This window comes from Nicotiana sylvestris, chromosome 7 (genome assembly GCF_000393655.2).
Source record: "Nicotiana sylvestris chromosome 7, ASM39365v2, whole genome shotgun sequence".
In the NCBI taxonomy this organism is placed as follows: Eukaryota; Viridiplantae; Streptophyta; class Magnoliopsida; order Solanales; family Solanaceae; genus Nicotiana; species Nicotiana sylvestris.
In genome coordinates, this window is record NC_091063.1 from 82,416,215 (window position 1) to 82,438,352 (window position 22,138).

The 22,138-nt window shown below is 40.9% G+C and overlaps 1 long non-coding RNA gene across 1 annotated transcript; it reads left to right on the plus strand.

Moving 5' to 3' along the window:
• The first annotated feature begins 3,109 nt into the window (after positions 1–3,109).
• Positions 3,110–21,112, plus strand: LOC104220974 (uncharacterized). The gene is made up of 3 exons (XR_709617.2): positions 3,110–3,219; positions 5,789–5,885; positions 20,899–21,112. It is a non-coding gene; the product is annotated as an uncharacterized lncRNA (long non-coding RNA).
• The last annotated feature ends 1,026 nt before the right edge of the window (positions 21,113–22,138 follow it).

Sequence of the window (22,138 nt, forward strand, 5' to 3'; positions counted from 1 at the left end):
TGAGAGAGGTCGAGGACTATATATATATATATATATATATATATATATATATATATATATTATGGATCGGGTTGCACGCCGCAACAATATATATATTGGATTGGGCTGTGCACCGCAGCGATATGATGTTTGGGCTGTAGGAGCCCCTCCGGAGTCTGTACACCCCCAGTGAGCGTGGTCGACTATAAACTATGGATCAGGGTGCACGCCACAACGGTTACTATGATTATTACTATTATGAGATAATAATGAGCCTGAGTGCTGAGAGTGAGTACTGAGTGATGAGAGTTGAGCCACGAGTGACGGAGAGGCTGCCCGAGAGGCCATATTATGAGTGATATCTTGCCTGAGGGGCCCACTTATGATATTTTTACTGATTTCACTCTCCTTTTAAAATAAGCCTCTGTTGAAAATTGTTAAGTAGATGATTTCAAGTAATTCCAATTGAAACTGAAGATTTTATGATGAAACTGGTTTTAAACTGTGGAGTTTGATATGCTATTCTGTTGTTTACTCCTTTATATGGTTTTAACTGCTCGTCACTACTTTCAGACCTTATTTACTTTAGTTACTTACTGAGTTGGCGTACTCACGTTACTCCCTGCACCGTGTGTGTAAATCCAGGTGCCCAAGTGGCGGAGTGAGGGTCCTCAACATTATCAGAGTTTGCCGAAGATTTGCAAGGTAGCTGCATGGCGTCCGCAACCTTGCTTTCTTCCTCTATCCTTGTTTTTCGCATTTTAGACTTGTGTTGTATCAGACAGTCAGATTTGTATATTTAGAGGCTCTAGACTCGTGACACCAGATGTTTGGGCTGTGTTGGTTTACTGTTTTATTGATTTTCGCACATTTTAGTTGTTTTAAACATTTCTCATGAAAAAAATTGAGATTTAAACTCGCGTTAGAAAATGATTTTATAAAAGAAAAAGGGCTATGATTAATGTTTGGGTTGGCTTGTCTAGTAATGTGATAGGTTCCATCACGACCAGGTATTTAGGGTCGTGACATATGCGAAGCTTATCTTGCAAAGGAAACTGTCATTTTTGTTCTTATTATTTTGAGAGTAATGTGTGAATGATCCATTATATCTGCCTATGTCCATATTCAATCAACCAGGCCAATGTTCTAAGGATGTTAGAAAGAGAAGTTTGAGTGATATGGAGTACAAGTCAGCTACACTTTATATGTTGCTAAATTGTCCCGAAGTTGTACCTTTTCTCAAGTAATTATTGATTTAGTAGTTATAAAAATATAAAATTTACTGTGATTATATCTCAATGCAACTACTAAAAATATTTGATGTGTCACAGTCACTTCGTGGGTCAATTTGGCCATGATGCTGTATATACGAGATTTGATACGTGGTTCAAACAATTTGTAAGTTTATCCTTATAATATTCTAACACTATGTAGGTAAACAATGTTTGGAAGTTATGCTAACTTATGAATTTTTTTAACAATATGTAGGTAACTGATCCAAATAATGGTGTAAATTAATTTTTGAAAGATATATCTTGGGATCTGAGTTTCAGGTCACAACAACGTCTAAGTACGTTGTGAATGGTTATAAGTTTCATACATAGTATTACTCTAAAAATAAAAATAGCAACAATAACGGGGTGTGGGTTCAAGGTGGTGATGACAACCAAGTTGGAGATATTGATTATTATGGTGTGCTCAAAGAAATAATAGAACTACAATATACAGGTTGGCCATTTAAGAAATTGATACTCTTTAGATGCAAGTGATTTGACCCAAATCCAACAAGAGGTACAAGAGTACACAATCAATACAACATAATTGAGGTTAATCATACGAGGGAGTATGATCGCTATGATCCTTTCATAATTACACATAATGTTAGGCAAGTGTATTATGCTCCTTATCTATTATGGCGAAATAAGTTCGATTGATGGGTTGTAATAAAAACTAAGCCTGTAGGTAGGTGGAAGTCGAGAATGTGTTAGATGTTGCATATCAAAATGATATCTCCAGTGTTCATCAAATAGTGGACGAACTTTTAGAAAATAATTTGGAACATCCTGAACATATATTGGAGGAAGTTGATATAAATGAAGTAACAATTATAAAAAATGAGGAAGAAGAATCAACTAATGAAGTTCAAACTAGTGAGGAAGAAGAATTCTCGGACGAGGAACAATATGTGGATGAGCTTTAAAAAGTTGGTTTCTTTAATAACTCTCGTTTTATATATAGTTTCTTATATGTTTCAATCTAAATATGTATTATATTATGCAGATGACATGCAAGGGTCGAGGTAACAATGACCCTACTGGTTCTCGGGGTCGAGAAAAGGCTAGGGAGGGAAAGAGGAGGGTAAAAGATAATACTCCATCTTTTCCACCATCTTCAGAGATGCCTATGCTTATGTCTTATCCTCCACCCCAGGGCTATTTTGAGCTGCCACAACATCACTAGACCTACACCTTCATGCAGACACCAGGTCTTTTATCACAGGGCCATAGGACTATACGTCCGGCATACAGTCCAGCTGCCTCACGACCACGTGGATCGCAACCATCTGCATTGCATGGATCACATCCATCCATGTCACATCCACATGGATCACATCCATCCGTATCATAGCCACTCGGGTCACAGCCACTCGGGTCACAACCATTAGTATCACAACCATCAGTATCATAGCCACTTGCGGTCCATCAAGCTATGTCGCAGTCACAGGGATCGCAACCATCTCATCAGCGACTCCATCTATTTTATGCCTTCGCCTGCGAGATAGTAGCTCTGACCCCCCTACACCTTCCACACATGTCTCTGATATACATGCTTCGGACGGTGATGTTGATGATGACGAGGAGGTGTATTATGATCAATATGGCAGGATCATCCACTACCACAAAAAAGGTTTTTACCGATAATTATTTAGTGGCAATTAGCTACTTGCTGGTAATTTAATTCTCTCAGTACAAATATTAGCGGCATTTGTATATTTGCCACGAAATTGTGTTCTTTTACCATCCATTCAAAGTAATGGCCAGTAAAGGTTAAAAAATTAAGTCTATTTCCATTGGTTTTATTCTCCATCCAACTTTTTGCTGTAAAATATTCCCTCCCTCCAAGTTGCAAATAGATCTTCTCTGCTACAGCAAGCCGTAAAATTGAGCAAACCTCTCTCTCTCTATCATCGTTGTTAGCGCCTAACTCATCTCTCTCACCATCACCGGCCACTATCACCAGGTAATCTCTCAATTTTTTTTCCTTTTGATTTTGATGACCCTCTGCTCGTGAAATGCAAAGCAAAAGTGTATAAATATTAATTTTGCATTCGTAGTGAGAGCAGAAGAAGGTGTGCCTTCTTTAGATCCTTATGCCGATTAGATTAAATACAAATTTGATCGATCCTGAAGAACTAGGGTTTCTCTACTGGTCACGGCTCTTTTGTTCGTTTCTCTGTACTTTCGACCTTATCTATTTCTTTTTCCTTTGATGGTAGGCATCATTAAATATCAGTTTTTTTTCTCTAGAACCTATATTGGAAAGGTTCAATGTAGACTTAACCTAAGTTTGATCCATAATTTTTATACGGAATTGAGAAAAAGAAAGTAATATTTAAGGTGCATTCTGGTGAATTGGGTCTTGTGAAAAAAATGGAGAATTCAATTGGTAATTAGAATTGCAATACTACTATGTTTCTCAAGTTCTATTGAAGGCAGACATGTTTTATATAAAATCAAATTGATATGCATTTAAACTGCATGTAGTGAGTATAATTTAATTACTAATATTTTTTTATAATAAGTGTAGGAGAATTTACAATATGGGGTTGTTTCTTATGTCTTTACATTGTATTGTCTTGTCCCACACTCTAATAAAGTAAGTTTTCCCTTTCTGTTAATAATTGAGATTATAGAAAATATAGTAGCTGATTTTTTTGAATTACATTTCTAGTTCTTTATTATGTCTTTGTATTGAGAACTTGTTCTTGTATTATTCTTGATATAATAATGTTATACATCTGATAAAAGATGTTCAATCAGTTGCAGTAACATGAATTGGTTTATGTATGAGAGAACATTGCCTATCCAATATGTTTTTAAGTTATTTAAACAGTTCATTATATTATTTGTTAGATGTGAATTATTTACAGACTAAATTTGCTTCACTTACTTATTCATGTTAATTGAATGTTTACCTTATTTTGAGTTGAAATATTCTTGGTTGTATTCCCAAGTTGTCTCATATAGAGAAGAATTATAAGTGAATTTCCCAAGTTTACCTTAGATTCTTGTTTTCGTGGCATAGTACTTTTTTTTCTTATTAAACAATTTAATTGGTATCTTCTGTGCACAATATTAATATTCATCATCTATCAAGCCAAATTATTAAGCATCATATGTCCATACTATTGAAGTAAGTTAACTGATGCATCCACTATACGTATCAGTTCTGTTGAGATATAAGATATTTTTCCAACTTTATTATCTTCAAATTGTTGGTGTAAGTTATTGATGGAAGGTATAACAATTTTGGTTTACATTAGATTTCATATTTTGACATTCATTTTATTTCAACTTCTAGCTATTTCCTGGTTCTTGTGATACCATTATTTTTTTCTATGGGTTTTATTGATTGTACTAATATATTGCATCTTTTCGTCTTCTTGAGCTGAGAGTCTTTCGAAAACAGTCTCTCTATCCCTCGGGGTAGGGGTAAGGTCTGCGTACACACTACCCTTCCCGGACCCCAACAGTGGGATCTCACTGGATCATTGTTGTTGTTGTTGTTGTTGTTGTTGTTGTTGTTGTTGTTCTAGCTATTTCATTTCCAGAGTTACACGTTTTTCTTTTATTTTGAAAAAAGAGGTAAAAGAAAATAGTTCTGCGCGTCTACATTCTTAGCGTGAGATGATTATTTTATGGTGTTTGCATTTTTCGAAGCTGAACAGTCCAAACCAAGTATTCAGGTACTAGTCTTTTCTGAATCGATTACTAAGCTTTTGTACAAATTCTAAGTCATTTGGAATGAATAACTGGAGTTATACATCATATGTTTGGTGAGAGTTGCACCTTTCATGCTAAGCTATTGGAATTCTAGTATTTGTAAACTCTAAAATATACTTCATTGTGTTTGTTTTGTCGATAAACATATCAAAATTACTAAAAAGAAAAAGGAAGTATATGCTTATAAAAAATTAACATGCCAAGTAGATTTAAATGCTACATATATTAAAATTTTCTGAGTTGGAACAAAGCCTACTGATTAGTATATTTTGTTGTAATGTGCCACTTAGGAATATAAATCTCGAAATTGGATATTTTTACTGTGATGAAAAATGGGGTTTATGTGTAATTTTTTTCAAAAAATTGGTAGTGTAGTTACCTGCCCTGTTTCTGATTCTTTTTTGTCAGAGTTTGTTTATAGTATATAATATTTAGGCTTTAAACTCATAAGGTGACTTTTCAGATTTAATCTTAACATCTATTGTAGTCTTCTATTGCTAAAACTTCCATGTAGTTTTCAATGCCTAAAAGAAAAATCAAAAGCTTGACTCAGTGGAGTTAAGTAGATTTAATTTTCACATCGTTATATGTTCGTGAGGATATAAATCACTAGCTACTGCCTCTTCTTTGATATTTCAATGAGTGCTTTTAAGTGCCTCTAAAATGTTTAGTATGTTTACTTTAGTTGTTTGGAACATTCTAGGAGTCAAATTAATATTTTACTAACTTAAATTGTGTAGTGACGTTTTTTCTAGATTATAAAAAATTATTGCCATGAATATGCTGAAGTAGTCTTATTGGGGTAGGCACAAATATAAATCCAACATTGATACACTTTGATGGGCTAGTCAGACAAGTTCTTGGAGCATTGGAACACTGCCTGAATTATATTTTGAACTGGAGGTAAGAGATGATAAAGCTGATGAACTGTCACGACCTTGGTTAGCCCTCCGTGAACCAACATGACGACACCTAGTCTTTATGACTAGGTAAGTCTAACTTTGTAGAAGATAACCATACTTGCGGAAGTAAAATAATTTAAAAACAGAAATAAGGCAATAACAATGTGTAAATGTACCGCTCGGCAAACACCATGCTTAACTCTCAACACCAAACATAAATCCAAGACCCGGAAATCCATGAATCACAAGCTAAGAAAAAGGAAATACTACATAGCTCTAACTACGAATTTGTCTAATAAGAACAGAAAGTACATAAGGGCTAAATACGAAAAGTAGGAATAGAAATGGGCTCCTTGGTCTGCGGACGCAGCAGATGTACCTCGGAGTCTCTACGCAGTCACCTCCCTCAATGATAGTAGGCTTGATCAGCGGTACCTGGATCTGCACATGAAAAACATACGCAGAAGAGGCATGAGTACACCACAGCGATACTCAGTAAGTGCCAAGCCTAACCTCGATTGGGTAGTGACGAGGAAGGTCAGGGCCCTACTGAGATTAAATAAATATAGAGAATATGAGACATGACAGTATAAGATAAGCAGTACAATTGAAAATCTACAGTAAGAATCTATACAGGATAATAAGGAGTACAATAACGGAAACAGAAATAATGGCAAACACCAGGAAGTACCACTCATAACAAGGATGATAACCGGGGATCTCTCAGTATCCCGAGGATCTCTTAGTACCCTCAATATATGCCAGGGATCTCTTGGTATCCCGAGGATCTCTCGGTATCCTCAATGTATGCTAAGGATCTCTTGGTATCCCGAAGATCTCTTGGTATCCTCAATAAATGCTACGGATCTCTTGGTATCCCGAGGATCTCTTGGTATCCTCAATAAATGCTAGGGATCTCTTGGTATCCTCAATATATGCTAGAGATCTCTTGGTATCCCGAGGATCTCTTGGTATCCTCAATAATACTAAGGATCTCTTGGTATCCCGAGGATCTCTTGGTATCCTCAATAAATGCTAGGGATCTCTTGGTATCCTCAATAAATGCTAGGGATCTCTTGGTATCCTCAATAAATGCTAGGGATCTCTTGGTATCCCGCACCTCAGTCCAGATCATAAATATGTACAGGGGATCTCCCGGGATGCCGTCCCATCGTCCCAAATTAAAAACACATAGAAGAAACACAAGAATACACAATTAAATGCAAAATTTCGTACCAAGTAACAGTTAATTCTAACATAACATGCTTCACGTAATGCAATTAAGGTAGTTTAAGCAGATAGGCAATTAAATCAACTAAACATGCTTTTCTAAATTATAATAGGCTAAATTCGCAAGTAGAATAAAGCAGGAAAAAAAGGAACTCAATTGAAATACTTAAAGTAAAAACGGATTTTCAACAATTAGCTCAAGTACACACTTGTCACCTCACGTACTAGGCATTTCAAATACCAAATATATCATATCCTAAGGGGAAGGTCCCCCACACAAGGTTAGGCAAGCCACTTAACTCGAACCGGCTCCAAAATCAACCCGAAACCACACGTTTGCCACGAGTATCCGACTCCAAATGGCCCAAATCTATTCAATTTAATTACATATCGTAAATAACATCTCAAGCAATGATTCTACGATTTAATTCAAAGCTAAGATGTGAAATTAGGTAAAATGACCAAAATGCCCCTCAGGCCAACATCTCAGAATCGGGTGAAATTAACATGTTTAGAAACCTCGTACTCTCACGAGTCTAACCATATAAAAATCTCTCAAATCAGATGTCAACAACCCATTCAAAACTCAATAATTCGGCCTAAGAAGTTTCTTCCAATTTTTCCGAATTTTTAATCCCCAATACGAATTTAGATGATGAAATTAACTATAGATTGATGGAATATAACTAGAAAGGGGTAAATAATCGTTACCCAATGATCTCCTCTTCAAATCCCTCTCAAACTCACCCTCTCCCGAGCTCCAATTTGATTTTTCTAACTTTTGAAACTAAACCCTTAAATTTCATATTTCAGCGCAGTGATTTCCGCATCTACGATCAAGGGACCGCATCTGCGGAACATTGGTTGAATCTGCAACTTTCATTAAATGGCACAGGAAAGGCATCTATGATACTACTTTCGCAGATGCGAAACCGCATGTGCGGTGGAACTTCCGCGTCTGCAGACACTGAAGGGACACCCAAATTCTGCTTTTGTGGTCTCCTAAGCCGTATTTGCGGTACCATATCTGCGGTCCCCAAACTGCAGATGCGAAAATACCAGAAGCAGCAAAAATCTGCAACTCTTCAACTTTAAAATTCTTCCATCAACCATCCGAAATCACCCCGAGGCCTCCGGGACCTCAACCAAAAGCACCAATATCACCTAATACCTTATTCAAACTTGTACCAATCCTTAAAACACCTAAAACAACATCAGAAACTCGAATTAATCAAGAATTTAAGCCTAAGAACTCCAATTTTCCTCAAAATATGCTTTCGATCAAAAACCTAACCAAACCACATCCGAATGACCTGAAATTTTACACACGCATCCCAAATGACATGACAGAACTACTGCTACTTTCGGAATTCCATTCCGACCCTCGGATCAAAATCTCACTATCGGACCGGAAACTTCAAAAATTAAACTTCGGCATTTCAAGCCTAAATTAGCTACGGACCTCCAAAACACAATCCGAACATCCTACTAACCCCAAAATCACCTAACGGGGCTAACGGAACCATCATATTTCCATTCTAAGGCCGTCTTCATATTGTTCGGACTATGGATAACTTTCAAACACTTAAGCTCTCATTTAGGGACTAAGTGTCCCAAAACTCTTCGAAACTCAAAATCGAACATCCCAACATATCACATCAACAGAAATAAACTTGAGGAAAGCAGTTAATAGGGGATCAGGGCATAAATTCTTAAGATGACCGGCCGGGTCGTCACATCCTCCTACACTTAAACAATTGTTCGTCCTCGAACGAGCATAGAGACATAGCTGAAGTAGTAAAAAGATGAGGATAACGGCTGCGCATATCCTGCTCGGTCTCCCAGGTTGCCTCCTCGACCGGTTGGCCCTGCCACTGAACCTTTACCGAAGCAATGTTCTTTGACCTTAGCTTTCTAATCTGTCTGTCCAGTATTACCACCGGCTCCTCAACATAAGATAGATTCTTGTCCAACTGGACTGAATTGAAATACAACATGCGCGACGAGTCGCCATGATACCTCTTGAACATCGAAACACGAAATACCGGATGAACTCCTGCCAAGCTGGGAGGTAAGGCCAGCTCATAAGCAACCTCCCCAACACGCCTCAATATCTCAAAAGGGCCAATAAACCTCGGACTCAGCTTCCCTTTCTTCCCGTACCTCATAATGCTCTTTATAGGCGAGACCCGAAGCAGAACCTGCTCTCCAACCATATAGGAAACATCGCGAACCTTCCGGTCCGCGTAACTCTTCTGTCTGGACAGGGCTGTACGGAGTCTATCCTGAATCATCTTAACCTTCTCCAAAGCATCCTGAACCAAGTCTGTACCCAATAGTCTAGCCTCACCTAGCTCAAACCAACCCACCGGGGATCTGCACTGTCTACCATATAAAGCCTCATACGGTGCCATCTAAATGCTGGACAGATAGTTGTTGTTGTAAGCAAACTTCGCCAATGGCAAGAATTGATCCCAAGACCCTCCAAACTCAATCACACACGCATAGAGCATATCCTCAAGAATCTGAATAGTGTGCTCGGACTGTCCGTCCGTCTAAGGGTGAAATGTTGTACTCAACTCTACCTGAGTACCTAACTCATGCTGAGCGGCCCTCCAGAACCATGATCTGAACTGGGTACCTCTATCTGAAATGATAGAAACTAGAATACCATGCAGATGAATAATCTCCCGGATATAAATCTCCACCAACTGCTTCGTAGAATAAGCAGTACACACAGGAATGAAACGAGCGGACTTGGTCAGCCGATCCACAATTACCCTAATAGCATCAAACTTCTTCAAAGTCCGTGGGAGCCCAATTACAAAGTCCATGGTGATCCGCTCCCACTTCCACTCTGGAATCTATATCTGCTGAAGCAACCCACCCGGTCTCTATTGCTCATACTTCACCTTGAGACACCGAGCTACAAATCCAACTATATCTTTCTTCATCCACCATCACCAATAGTGCTGCATCAAATCCTGATACATCTTCGCGGCACCCGGATGAATGGAATACCGCGAGCTATGTGCCTTCTCCAGAATCAACTCCCGAAGCCCCTCAACATTGGGTACACAAATCCGACCCTGCATCCTCAATACCCCATCATCACCAATGGTCACATCCCTAGCATCACCGTGCTGAACCTGGTCCTTGAGGACAAGCAAATGAGGGTCATCATACTGCCGCTCCCTAATACGATCAAATAAAGAAGACCGAGAAACCACACAAGCTAGAACCTGACTGGGCTCCGAAAGATCCAATCTGACAAACTGGCTGGCTAAAACCTGAATATCCATCGCCATAGGCCTCTCTAATGCTGGTAAGTAAGTCAAACTCCCTAAACTCTCTACGCGGCGACTCAAAGCATCGGCCACTACATTGGCCTTGCCTGGGTGATACAGAATAGCAATGTCATAATCCTTTAGAAACTTTAACCACTCCTCTAGTGCAAATTTAGGTCCTTTTGCTTGAACAAATGCTCCAAGCTCTAATGGTCAGTATAAATCTCATAGGAAACCCCACATAGATAATGTCACTAAATCTTTAGAGCGTGAACAATCGCAGCTAACTCAAGGTCGTGGACAAGGTATTTCTTCTCATGTATCTTCAACTGTCTGGACGCGTTGGCAATCACCCTACCGTCCTGCATCAACACTACTTCGAGGCCAACCCTCGAGGCATCACAATAGACTGTATAAGACCCCGAACCTATAGCAGTGTCAAAATTGGGGTTGTGGTCAAAGCTGTCTTGAGCTTCTGAAAGCTCGCCTTACACTCTTCCGTCCACTAAAATGGAGCACCCTTCTGGGTCAGTCCAGATCATAAATACGTACAGGGGATCTCCCGGGATGCCGTCCCATCGTCCCGAATTAAAAACACATAGAAGCAACACAAGAATACACAATTAAATGTAAAATTTCGTACCAAGTAACAATTAATTCTAACCTAACATGCTTCACGTAATGCAAATAAGGCAGTTTAAGCAGATAGGCAATTAAATCAACTAAACATGTTTTTCTAAACTATAACAGGCAAAATTCACAAGTAGAATAAAGCAGGAAAAAAAGGAACTCAATTTAAATACTTAAAGTTAAACCGGATTTTCAACAATTAGCTCAAGTACGCACTTGTCACCTCACGTACAAGGCATTTCAATTACTAAATATATCATATCCTAAGGGGAAGGTCCCCCATACAAGGGTAGGCAAGCCACTTACCTCGAACCGGCTCCAAAATCAACTCGAAACCACACGTTTGCCATGAGTATCCGACTCCAAATGGCCCAAATCTATTCAATTCAATTACATATCATAAATAACATCTCAAGCAACTGATTCTACGATTTAATTCAAAGCTAAGACGCGAAAATAGGTTAAATGGTCGAAATTCCCCTCAGGCCAACAACTTGGAATCGGGTGAAATTAACATTTTCAGAAACATCGTACTCTCACGAGTATAACCATATAAAAATCTCTCCAATCGAATGTCAACAACCCATTCAAAACTCAATAATTCAGCCTAAGAAGTTTCTTCCAATTTTCCCAATTTTTAATCCCCATTACGAATTTAGATGATGAAATTAACTATAGATTTATGGAATATAACTAGAAAAGGGTAAACAATTGTTACCCAATGATATCCTCTTCAAATCCCTCTCAAACTCGCCCTCTCCCGAGCTCCAATTTGATTTTTCTAACTTTTGAAACTAAACCCTTGAATTTCATATTTCAGCCCAGTGATTTCCGCATCTGCGGTCAAGGGACTGCATCTGCGCGGTCAAGGGACCACATCTGCGCGGTCAAGGGACCGCATCTGCGGTCCCGCTTCTGTGGAACATTGGCCGCATCTGCGACTTTCATTAAATGGCACAGGAACCGCATCTGCGATACTACTTTCGCAGATGCGAAACCGCATATGCGGTGAAACTTCCACATCTGTGGACACTGAAGGGACACCCAAATTCCTCTTCTGCGGTCTCCTAAGCCCCATCTGCGGTACCACATCTGCGGTCCCCAAACCGCAGATGCGAAAATACAAGAAGCAGCAAAAATCTACAACTCTTCAACTTCAAATTTCTTTCGTCAACCATCCGAAATCACCTCGAGGCCTCCAGGACCTCAACCAAAACCACCAATATCACCTAATACCTTATTCAAACTTGTACTAATCCTTAAAACACCTAAAACAACATCAGAAACTCGAATTAATCAAGGATTTAAGCCTAAGAACTCCAATTTTCCTCAAAATATGCTTTCGATTAAAAACCTAACCAAACCACGTCCGGATGACCTGAAATTTTACATACACATCCCAAATGACATGACGGAACTACTGCAACTTTCGGAATTCCATTCCGACCCTCGGATCAAAATCTCACTATCGGACCGGAAACTTCAAAAATTAAACTTCGGCATTTCAAGCCTAAATTAGCTACGGACCTCCAAAACACAATCCGAACACGCTCCTAACCCCAAAATCACCTAATGGAGCTAACAGAACCATCAGATTTCCATTCTGAGGTCGTCTTCACACTGTTCGAACTACGGATAACTTTCCAACACTTAAGCTCTTATTTAGGGACTAAGTGTCCCAAAACTATCTGAAAGTCAAAACCGAACATCCCGGCAAATCACATCAGCAGAAATAAACTTGAGGAAAGCAGTTAATAGGGGATCAGGGCGTAAATTCTTAAGATGACCGACCGGGTCGTCACATCCTCATACACTTAAACATTCATTCGTCCTCGAACGAGCATACATACATACCTGAAGTAATGAAAAGATGAGGGTAACGGCTGCGCATATCCTAGTCGGTCTCCCAAGTCGCCTCCTCGACCGGCTGGCCCCGCCACTGAACCTTTACCGAAGCAATGTTCTTTGACCTCAACTTTCTAATCTGCCTGTCCAGTATTGCCACCGACTCCTCAACATAAGATAGATCCTTGTCCAACTGGACTGAACTGAAATCCAACACGTGCGACGGGTCGCCATGATACCTCTGGAGCATCAAAACATGAAATACCGGATGAACTCCTGCCAAGTTGGGAGGTAAGGCCAGCTCATAAGCAACCTCCCCAACATGCCTCAATATCTCAAAAGGGCCAATAAACCTCGGACTCAGCTTCCCTTTCTTCCTGAACCTCATAATGCCCTTCATAGGCGAGACCAGAAGCAGAACCCGCTCTCCAACCATATAGGAAACATCTCGAACCTTCCGGTCCGCATAACTCTTCTGTCTGGACTGGGCTGTATGGAGTCTATCCTGAATCATCTTAACCTTCTCCAAAGCATCCTAAACCAAGTCTGTTCCCAATAGTCTGGCCTCACCCGGTTCAAACCAACCCACCGGGGATCCGCACCGCCTACCATATAAAGCTTCATATGGTGCCATCTGAATGCTGGACTGATAGCTGTTGTTGTAAGCAAACTCCACCAATGGTAAGAATTGATCCCAAGATCCTCCAAACTCAATCACACATGCACGGAGCATATCCTCAAGAATTTGAATAGTGCGCTTGGACTGTCCGTCCCTCTGAGGGTGAAATGTTGTACTCAACTCTACCCGAGTACCTAACTCATGCTGAGCAGCCCTCCAGAATCGTGATGTGAACTGGGTACCTCTATCTGAAATGATGGAAACTGGAATACCATGCAGACGAATAATCTTCCGGATATAAATATCCGCCAATCGCTCTGAAGAATAAGTAATACACATAGGAATGAAGTGAGCGGACTTGGTCAGCCGATCCACAATCACCCAAATAGCCTCAAACTTCTTCAAAGTCTGTGGGAGCCCAACTACAAAGTCCATGGTGATCCGCTCCCACTTCCACTCCGGAATCTCTATCTGCTGAAGCAACCCACCTGGTCTCTGGTGCTCATACTTCACCTTGAGACACCGAGCTACAAATCCAACTATATCTTTCTTCATCCGCCTCCACCAATAGTGCTGCCTCAAATCCTGATACATCTTCGCGGCACCCGGATTAATGGAATACCGCGAGTTATGTGCCTCCTCCAGAATCAACTCCCAAATCCCCTCAACATTGGGTACACAAATCCGACCCTGCATCTTCAATACCCCATAATCACCAATGGTCACATCCCTAGCATCACCGTGCTGAACCTGGTCCTTGAGGACAAGCAAATGAGGGTCATCATACTGCCGCTCCCTGATACGATCAAATAAAGAAGACCGAGAAACCACGCAAGCTAGAACCTAACTGGGCTCCAAAAGATCCAATCTCACAAACTGGCTGGCTAAGGCCTGAATATCCATCGTCATAGGCCTCTCTGATGCTGGTAAATAAGCCAAACTCCCTAAACTCTCTTCCCGGCGACTCAAAGCATCGACCACTATATTAACCTTGCCTGGGTGATACAGAATAGTAATGTCATAATCCTTTAGCAACTCTAACCACCTTCTCTGACAGAAATTTAGGTCCTTTTGCTTGAACAAATGCTGCAAGCTCCGATGGTCAGTATAAATCTCACAGGGAACCCCGAATAGATAAGGGCGCCAAATATTCAAAGTGTGAACAATGGCAGCTAACTCAAGGTCGTGGACAAGGTAGTTCTTCTCATGTATCTTCAACTGTCTGGACGCATTGGCAATCTCCCTACCGTCCTGCATCAACACTGCTCCGAGGTCAACCCTCGAGGCATCACAATAGACTGTATAAGACCCCAAACTTGTAGGCAGTGTAAAAATTGGGGCTGTGGTCAAAGCTGTCTTGAGCTTCTGAAAGCTCGCCTCACACTCTTCAGTCCACTGAAACGGAGAACCCTTCTGGGTCAACCTGGTCATAGGGGCTGCAATCAATGAAAACCCCTCCACAAAACGACGGTAGTAACCCGCCAAACCAAGGAAACTGTGGATCTCCGTAACTGAGGATGGTCTGGGCCATCTCTGCACGACCTCTATCTTTTTCGGATCCATCTGAATGCCTTCGCTCGATACCACATGGCCTAAGAATGCCACTGAATCCAACCAAAACTCACATGTAGAGAATTTAGCATATAACTTCTTCTCTCTCAGAGTCTAAAGCACAGTCCTCAGGTGCTGCTCATGATCTTCCCGACTCCGGGAATACACTAGAATATCATTAATAAAGAAAATGACGAACGAGTCATGATACGGCCGAAACACACTGTGCATCAAATGCATAAAGGTTGTTGGGGCATTGGTCAGCCCAAATGACATAACAAGGAACTCGTAATGACCATACCGAGTCCTGAAAGCAGTCTTCGGGATATCTGGCTCCCGAATCTTCAACTAATGGTAACCTGAGCGCAAATCAATCTTAGAAAACACCTGTGCGCTATGAAGCTGGTCGAACAGATCATCAATACGAGGCAAAGGATAACGGTTCTTCACGGTAACCTTGTTCAACTGGCGATAATCAATACACATCCGCATAGGACCATCCTTTTTCTTCACAAACAAGACAGGAGCACCCCAAGGTGATACACTAGGCCTAATAAAACCCTTATCAAGCAATTCCTGTAACTGATCCTTTAACTCAGGAGGAGCCATACGATACGGAGGAATAGAAATGGGCTGAGTGTCCCGCAACAGATCAATGCCAAAATCAATATCTCTATCAGGCGGCATGCCTAGAAGCTCAGCTAGAAACACATCGAGAAAGTCCCGTACTACTGGAACTGAATCAACTGAAGGGGCATCAATACTGACATCTCTCACATAAGCTAAATATGCGTCACACCCTTTCTCAACCATATGCTAAGCTTTTATAAAAGATATGACTCTATTGGGAGTGTAATCTAAGGTACCCCTCCACTCAACACCCTGTACACCTGGCATAGCCAGCGTCACGGTTTTGGCGTGACAATCAAGAATAGCATAATGGGGCGACAACCAGTCCATGCCCAAGATAATATCAAAATCAACCATGCTGAGTATCAATAAATTGGCTCTGGTCTCAAAACCACTAAGAGCAACCAAACACGACCGATAAATGCGGTCCACAATGAGAGAATATCCCACAGGAGTAGAAACATAAATAGGGGAACTCAAAGAATCCCGAGATACCCCCAAATGTGGAGCAAAATAAGAAGAGACATAAGAATAAGTAGAACCTGGATCGAATAGAACCGATGCATCTCTGTGACAAACCAATATAATACCTGTGATGACAGAGTCGGAGGCAACAGCCTCGGTACGGGCATAGTATTGAGCCTGGCCTCCCCCTCTAAGGTGACCTCTACCTCCCCGACCTCCACCTCTAGCTGGTTGAGCAGGTAGGGTAGCAACTGGAGCTATAACCATAGCCTGAGAACTCTGCAGGGCACGTTGTGGCTGGGAAGTCTGTGGAGGTGCACTCCTCCCAAGTCTAGGGCAATCCCTCATCACGTGGCGTGTGTCACCACACTCAAAACAAGCTCTAGGAGGACATGGTGGTTGTGACAGGCTAGGGCCAGGTCTACTGGACTGACCTCTGAAAACACCCCGCGTAGGAGGCGCGCTAGAAACCGGAGGTGCATAATACGGCTCCTGAGGCCTAGGAGGAGTTGGAGCACTGCTGGCTGCTGGAAGAGCTAAATGAATGGGGCGGCTCATATAACCCCTACCATGACAATCGAAAGCTGGGGTACGAGCACCAGAATAATGGCCCGACTCTCGAGACCTCTTGGCCTCCCTCTCCTCTCTCTCTCCCTAGCATGCATACCCTCAATCCTCCTAGAATGCTCACCACCTGCTAATAAGAGATGTCCATATTCAACTCACGAGCCATGCTAGACCTGATGCTAGGAATGAGCCCCTCAATAAACCGGTGAACCCTCTCGCGAACAGTGGAAACCAAGGCTGGTACATGCCTAGCCAATCTGGTGTAACGGATAGCATACTCTGAAACAGTCATAGTGCCCTGGCACAAATGCTCAAACTCTACACGCCACACGTCCCTGAGGCTCTGAGGAACAAACTCCTTCAGGAACAGCTCTGAGAACTGAACCCAAGTCAGTGAAGCAGCCTCGTCTGGACTGTCTAACTCATAGGTGCGCCACCACTCATAGGCGGCTCCCCAAAGCTGGAAAGCTGTGAAGGAAACCCCACTCGATCCTGATATACCCATAGTGCGAAGGATACGGTGGCACTCCTCCAGAAATCCCAAGGCATCATCTGATGCTAGTCCACTGAATACCGAAGGATCATACTTCTTAAACCTCTCAAGTCTCCGCTGCTCATCCTTTGAAGCAGCTGCCCCGTCCTCGGGCTGAACTGGTACTGCAGGCAGTGCTGGAATGATCTCTAGGACCTTCTCAACATGTGTTTGCTACTCAGGAGTGCGGGCGGCGGGAGTCTGTGCTCCTCCCCTGGCCTGAGATGTGGCTGCAGCAAGGGGAAGCAGCCCTGCCTGAGCTAAGGTGGTGTACATACTGATGAACTGTGCCAGAGTCTCCTGGAGAGCTGGAGTGGTAGTAGCAGTAGGCGTGTCAGGTGTCTGGACTCCGGCTGGATCCGCTGGTGGTACCTTGGCAGCAGCTCGCATATGTGCTCTGGCTGCACCACGTGCGCGTCCTCGGCCTCTACCCTGGCCCAGCCTCTAACGACTGCAGTAGGGGGTGTGAGTGCCTGATCGTCTCGGGTAGCACGTGTCCTCACCATTTGTGAGAGAATAGAAGACAGAAGTTTAGAATTGTGATGTCAAAAATTATCACACAACAAGGAAATCAAATGAAGGGGAATTTTCCTAACAGTTACATAGCCTCTCGTAGATAAGTACCGTACCGATCAGCGAGACTCTAATAAACCGGCTTGTGATCCATGACTCCTATGAACCTAGAGCTCTAATACCAACTTGTCACGACCCTGGTTCTCCCTCCGTGAACCATCGTGATGGCACCTAGTCTCTACGACTAGGTAAGCCTAACTTTGCGAAAGATAACCAAACTTGCAGAAGTAAAACAATTTAAAAATAAAAATAAGGAAATAACAATGTGTAAATGTGCCGCTCGGCATACACCATGTTTAACTCTTAACATAAAACATAAATCCAAGACCCGAAAACCCATAAATCACAAGCTAAGAAAAAGGAAATACTATATAGATCTAACTACGGAATTTGTCTAATAAGAACAGAAAATATAGAAGGGCTAAATACTAAAAGCAGGAATAGAAAGGGACTCCTTGGTCTGCGAACACGACAGATGTACCTCGGAGTCTCTACGCAGTCGCCTCCCTCAATGATACTAGGCCTGATCAGCGGTACCTGGATCTGCACAAGAAAAATATGCGCAGAAGAGGCATGAGTACACCACAGCGGTACTCAGTAAGTGTCAAGCCTAACCTCGGTTGGGTAGTGACGAGGAAGGTCAGGGCCCTACTGAGATTAAATAAATATAGAGAATATGAGACATGACAGTATAAGATAAGCAGTACAGTTGAAAATCTACAGTAAGAATCTACACAGGATAATAAGGAGTACAATAACGGAAACAGAAATAATGGCAAATACAAGGAAGTACCACTCATAACAAGGATGATAATCGGGGATCTCTCAGTATCCTGAGGATCTCTTAGTACGCTCAATGTATGCGACGGATATCTTGGTATCCCGAGGATCTCTCGGTATCCTCAATGTATGCTAGGGATCTCTTGGTATCCCGAGGATCTCTAGGTATCCTCAATAAATGCTACGGATCTCTTGGTATCCCGAGGATCTCTTGGTATCCTCAATAAATGCTAGGGATCCCTTGGTATCCTCAATATATGCTAGGGATCTCTTGGTATCCCGAGGATCTCTTGGTATCCTCAATAATGCTAGGGATCTCTTGGTATCCCGAGGATCTCTTAGTATCCTAAATAAATGCTAGGGATCTCTTGGTATCTCACACCTCAGTCCAAATCATAAATACGTATAGGGGATCTCCCAGGATGCCAACCCATCATCCCAAATTAAAAACACATAGAAGCAACACAAGAATACACAATTAAATGCAAAATTTCGTACCAAGTAACAGTTAATTCTAACTTAACATGCTTTACGTAATGCAATTAAGGCAGTTTAAGCATATAGGCAATTAAATCAACAAAACATGCTTTTCTAAATTATAACAGGCTAAATTCGCAAGTAGAATAAAGCAGGGAAAAAAGGAACTCAATTGAAATACTTAAAGTAAAACCAAATTTTCAACAATTAGCTCAAGTACGCACTCGTCACCTCACGTACAAGGCATTTCAATTACCAAATATATCATATCCTAAGTGGAAGGTCCCCCACACAAGGTTAGGCAAGCTACTTACCTCGAACCGGCTCCAAAATCAACTTGAAACCACACGTTTGCCACGAGTATTCAACTCCAAATGGCCCAAATATATTCAATTCAATTACATATCATAAATAGCATCTCAAGCAACTGATTGTACGATTTAATTCAAAGCTAAGATGCTAAATTAGGTAAAATGACCAAAATGCCCCTCAGGCTAATGTCTTGGAATCGGGTGAAATTAACATTTTCAGAAACCTTGTACTCTCACTAGTCTAACCATATAAAAATCTCTCAAATCGGATATCAACAACCCATTCAAAACTCAATAATTTAGCCTAAGAAGTTTCTTCCAATTTTTCCCAATTTTTAATCCCCAATACGAATTTAGATGATGAAATTAACTATAGATTGATGGAATATAACTAGAAAAGGGTAAAGAATCGTTACCCAATGATCTTCTCTTCAAATCCCTCTCAAACTTGCCCTCTCCCGAGCTCCAATTTGATTTTTCTGACTTTTGAAACTAAACCCTTGAATTTCATATTTCAGCCTAGTGATTTCCACATCTGCGGTCCCGCTTCTGCAGAACATTGGTCGCATCTGCGACTTTCATTAAATGGCACAGGAGCCGCATCTGCGATACTACTTTCGCAGATGCAAAACCGCATCTGCGGTGGAACTTCCGCATCTACGGACATTGAAGGGACACCCAAATTCCACTTTTGCGGTCTCTTAAGCCGCATCTGCGGTCCCCAAACCGCAGATGCAAAAATACCAGAAGCAGCAAAAATCTGTAACTCTTCAACTTCAAAATTCTTCCTTCAACCATCCGAAATCACCCCGAGGCCTCCGGGACCTCAACCCAAAGCATCAATATCACCTAATACCTTATTCAAACTTGTACCAATCCTTAAAACACCTAAAACAACATCAGAAGCTCGAATTAATCAAGGATTTAAGCCTAAGAACTCCAATTTTCCTCAAAATACGCTTTCGATCAAAAACCTAACCAAACCAAGTCTGAATGACCTGAAATTTTACACACACATCCCAAATGATATGACGGAACTACTGTAACTTCCGGAATTCTATTCTGACCCTCGGATCAAAATCTCACTATCGGACCGGAAACTTCAAAAATTAAACTTTGGTATTTCAAGCCTAAATTAGCTACGGACCTCAAAAACACAATACGAACACGCTCTTAACCCCAAAATCACCTAACGGAGCTTATGGAATCATCAGATTTCCATTCTGAGGCCGTCTTTACATTGTTCGGACTACGGACAACTTTCCAATACTTAAGCTCTCATTTAGGGACTAAGTGTCCCAAAACTCTCCGAAACTTAAAACCGAACATCCCGACAAATTATATCAGCAGAAATAAACTTGAGGAAAGCAGTTAATAGGGGATCGGGACGTAAATTCTTAAGACGACCGGCCGGGTCGTCACATGAACTGAATTAGAGTCTATCAAATTTGTGAATTTGTTCTCAAGACATAATGAACTAAATTTAATAAAGTTTACGCTTTCTTCTGTATATTAAGGTACACTTTTTTCTGCTGGTGAAGAGAGATTGGATTGCGAAAAGTGGTCAGGAAAGCAAGTAGGGTCACAAAGCAGGTGAAGAGAGATTGGATTAAGTTGCTCATTCAAGCTGTGTACTTCTTTTTTGGTGTTGACACTGTAAAAGCTATGAATTTGTCATTTTTGTTTGTATATGTAATGAAATATTATTTTGTAGAGTGAATATTATCATTCTGTTAGAATGAATAAAAACAGAGTATTTATTTTATCATTTCAGGCTATAACAAATGCTGTTAGAAAGGTCAAATTTTTACCTCCAATAAATTGAATATTTGTTAACCATAAACAAAATTTATTAAATGCAAAAAAATGCAGATTTAGTTGCCACTAAAAGATGTTACCATTACCGACAGTTAAGTTCGTCTTTACCGGCAATTGTGATTGCCCCTAAATATATGAACTAAAATATCCCTTAACCACTTTTAGTGGTTATTTTAATTGTCGGCATATAATTGTCACTAGTTGTCAGACTTTTAGCGGCAATAATTTGGTGTTTTACCAGCACTCTTATTTATTGTCGCTAAAGCTTTTAGCGATAGTGGATTCAACGGCAAATGATTAATTACCGGTAAAAGATTTTGCGGCTATTTTTATTGCCACTAAAGGGATTATCTTTTGTCACTAAAAGCCTTTTTATTGTAGTGATAGTCCCTGAGGGCGATGGGTAAGAGTTATTTATTATTTTTATGTTTATTGTTTTGTACAATTTGTACTAAGCTATTAATGTATTTTTTTGTTAAATTGAAGGTTCATCCTGAGTAATATTACTATGAGGATAATCACCAAAGCCACTAGAAAGCTTTATAATGGCCCTTATGCAACTTGGAGTGAATTCTCATTCTCGCTGAATGAGCAAATTTTCAATCAATTTAATGTATCAATGTTCTTTTAAGCAGTATAATTATTTATATTTATGATATTTCTATATAATATTTAACTTTTGAAATACAGAGCAAGTGTGTATGGGAACACCGCTATAGCGCGGAAGTGGCTGCAAATTTTCATCACAAAGCTCGCAAGCAATTGTCGCATAGTTTCTCCAAAGCTAGAAAATTGAACTAGAAGCCTGACTGGTTGCTTCAAAATTTATGGAAGGATTTGCAAAAGCAATGGCTTACCGCAAAGTTCTTAGAGAAGAGCAAAAAAGGAAAGAAAGCTCGCGCATCTGAGAAGGGATGCTCCTTGCACACTGGAGGTACG